Consider the following 3,592-nt stretch of genomic DNA (forward strand, 5'->3'; position numbering starts at 1 on the left):
GTTCAGAGTGAATCCGTGTATCCTTCATATTGCAGGAAATGCACAGGAGTCTGACATTTTATTAAAGTGAATTGGAGCCCACTGTACTCCACTGGACTTCACAGACTTTTTGCAGTCTTCTTTTGCTTTTTTACAGCGTACGCTACAGTGTACAGCTGAGGTCAGAATTTCAACTAGTCCAATTAAAATGGTAAGAAATGTCAGTGCTGTGCCTATCATGTATAAGGAAATGACTTTAAAGAGAGGCTGACGCTCCCCCATAACAGCTCTTGAAAAGGTTCTCCAGATGTTTTGTATATTTTTTTCCATGTTCTTATAACTTGACCAAAGTAATAGGATGAAGAAAGCCTAAAGATAAAAAATGCCATTAGAAAGCTTGAAACATTTTCACTTTTGGGAAGACAGAAACAGAGCAAAATATCAATGCTGTAGGACACAGTGTATTTAGTATACTAGATTAGAGTGCAAAACTAGGTTAAAATAAAAGAACTCCAGAAAATGTGTTCCTTTAGTTTACACTCAGGTATATTTGGAATTACTTTTATTTTATCTATCTTTGTTTTTTATGTTTTTTATCTATCATTATTGTACAAAACACAGCTACATAATATGGTTTATATATTGTTTGTATTAGAACACAAGAAGGTTAAGGGGTTTGCTCAAGGCCATGCAGGGTGATGGGGAGAAAGAATGAATACAGTAGGTATTGTTCTGATTTACAGTCCAAAATCATAAACAATGACTGTTTATGATGTAGTATGAAATCTTTTCTCCTACCATTATCTACCCACCTGACAATGCACTTGAGGAAAATTCCAGAAAATTATAGATAGCGGTAAAATATACATTCGATGATAAACAAAGATTGCTAAATACTGGTTTACGTAACACCTTTAAAAAAGTGAGCACTGTCACATGGTATGTCACAAATGAAAAATAATACTGCAGCAGCATGTTTCTCACAGAAAAAGCATCCTGGGGTTCCAGGTTTAAATTCTATGTCTGGTCGATATCTGTGTGGTGACTAAATGGATTCATCATGTTCATTGTGGTATTCTGAGTAGTCCTGTTTTCTCACACATTCCAAAGATGTGCATTACTAATTCTTATTTCTAAATTGACTATGTTTGAGTGCATAGGCCCTGAGATGACCTGCTAAGCCATCCAAGGGTATTGCCATGTACCCAAAGTTGCCAAGGAATTGCCCAGTACAGCTGGTAAAGCAAGCATCTAAAAAGAAAAAAATAGGCATTGGACATTTCCATGCACAGACACAACTTTTTAGCTGTAGGGGTTTCACAATCTTGACAGAGAAATGGTTAAAGTTATTTAGCCGAAATGTTGGATGTTGATATGTACATGTACATTCACATGAACACAGATAGGTAAAATTTATGTCCATGAAAAAAGAGAAGGGTATATATATAAAAAAGAAAACAAATATATATATATATATATATATATATATATATATATATATATATATATATATATATATATATATATATATATATCTTTAACCATTTGTAAGCATGTGTTTGAATGTTGTAAATGATGATACTGTAAAACAAAAAAGTTTAAATTCAATACCTGCAAATTACGTCCAATGTGTTAACTACCATTTACTTTTGTAAATTCACAGACTGGGCATTTTCATTATCATACAGATTAAGTTTCAAAGAAAGCAGCTAGAGTTTTAGAGGGCATCTGATTTCTTTAAGAACAGAAAAAAAGGGCGAATCGTGTGGAGCGCTGTGCAGTGTTGCTAAGCAATACTCCAAAATGACTCCTTGAACGTACTTCTAGACACTTCTGGAAATACAGAGAGAGAGACCAGGAATCTGCAGTAGCACGGTTTTTAATTATCTTTTAGCATTAACGAGCGTTTATTACAGTCGGGTGCAACGAACAGATAGATAGATAGATAGATAGATAGATAGATAGATAGATAGATAGATAGATAGATAGATAGATAGATAGATAGATAGATAGCGCAGCATCATATGGAAAGCGTTTGTTTTACGTAACAAGATTCTTTTGAACAACAAAGTTTACAAACTGTATACATTTGTCAGGGACGGTGTTTCCCATTTCTGTTTTTTTATCTGTACATACCGTCGCAGTAGCCTATTCATTTTTATTGGTTTGCTCGCCTATAAACTCCTTGCTATTTAACACATTTAAGATGAAAAAAAAACACAAAAAACATAAACTCACAATTCCGGGTTTGCTTCTTCTTATCCCAGAAGAGTTTGGACAGTCTAAACGAAGCAACCTCTTTGCACTGCAAAAGTGAGAGTCTGCGGAGAGCGAGCCGCACAAGTCCGACTCAGCAGCATCAGACACTGAGCAGGCGCGGTACCGACTTTGGCTGAAAAACAAAATGTGTGCATGCGTGAACAGAATAACTTGTCGATGAGAACGAATTCTGGTTATTTCCAATTGCATTAGTCAGTATTACTACAAAAACGAGCGGAGGATGATTATGATCTAAACTATGAGGGGAGGTGTGTATGTGCTCTACTCTAAGTTAGCGTATCCATCCATTTTTATATCATATTGATAACATATTAAATTAACAGGAACATATAATGGGGCATCATGTGCAAAACAGGAAAAAACCCTGAACTCTGATGTGCACAGACCTTTTGATGGGCAGTGGCTCAAAAGAGGAAAACGTGTGCTTTACCGTACGGGGTTTGTTGCATTTCAATAAAGACACAAATTCGTGTCACTTTAAACTCTGTTCTTTAACTTCACGGAAAATTAGGATATAAGTCTAAGGTCATTATAATATACACAACGTTGACTAAAATGTGGGTGCATGATTGCTGATAAGATTATTGGAAAAGACATTACAGCCCACGCAGGCGCATACCCTTTATCTTGCTACTTTCAAATGAGTTCGCATCATAGCATATCAAATCAAGTCTTTTTTTCGTTTCCCCTTCATAAACTGCCATTTTGGTAAGTATGCAGGAAACCTGTAAAATTTATGTGATATCATGTATCACCATTCGTTTTTGTTCATTAGATTTTTAGCAAGGAAAAATAGACCTTCAATTATTATTATCCCGTACCCTGAGGTGACAAATATAAGAATACACTGCAAATACACTTGAATTGAGCATTCATAGTTTTCGTACTCTTTCTCTGTACATTTACCATTCGTTTATTCAAAGGCTGATGGGCTCGCTGCTTCCTGAGCAGCTCTTCTTTTCTCCACCCTAGCGGCCTGCTTCTTCTCTTCTTTCGTTGCATTAAAACTGATTAAGTCAGCGTTTTTGTTGCAATTACTTAGTACGTTTTCCTTAATTTTTAACTTAAGCTGGCACAAGTCTTCAATCTGCCACAAGAATGATTTAAGATATGAAGAGGTAGGGGAAGAGACCGCAAAGGTTTTACGAATGAGAACGGCGCCTGTACGTATGCGCCGCACGGCCGCCCTGCTGCTCACTGCCGAGAGTTGATTCTACAATAAAATAAAATAAAAATAAAATGAGGAATAACCTTGGAGGTCAATCATTCATCCATCCATTATCCAACCTGCTATATTCTAACTACAGGGTCACAGTGGTCTGCTGGAGCCAAT

At 36.1% G+C, this 3,592-nt stretch overlaps 1 long non-coding RNA gene across 1 annotated transcript; it reads right to left on the bottom strand.

The window, feature by feature from the left end:
- Positions 1–306: 306 nt before the first annotated feature.
- Positions 307–2,323, bottom strand: LOC120533604. Its single transcript, XR_005634567.1, has 2 exons — positions 2,218–2,323; positions 307–348 (listed from the first exon to the last, which is right to left on the bottom strand). It is a non-coding gene; the product is annotated as an uncharacterized LOC120533604 (long non-coding RNA).
- Positions 2,324–3,592: the final 1,269 nt, after the last annotated feature.

The sequence above is a fragment of the Polypterus senegalus genome, chromosome 8 (assembly GCF_016835505.1).
Source record: "Polypterus senegalus isolate Bchr_013 chromosome 8, ASM1683550v1, whole genome shotgun sequence".
NCBI lineage: Eukaryota > Metazoa > Chordata > Cladistia > Polypteriformes > Polypteridae > Polypterus > Polypterus senegalus.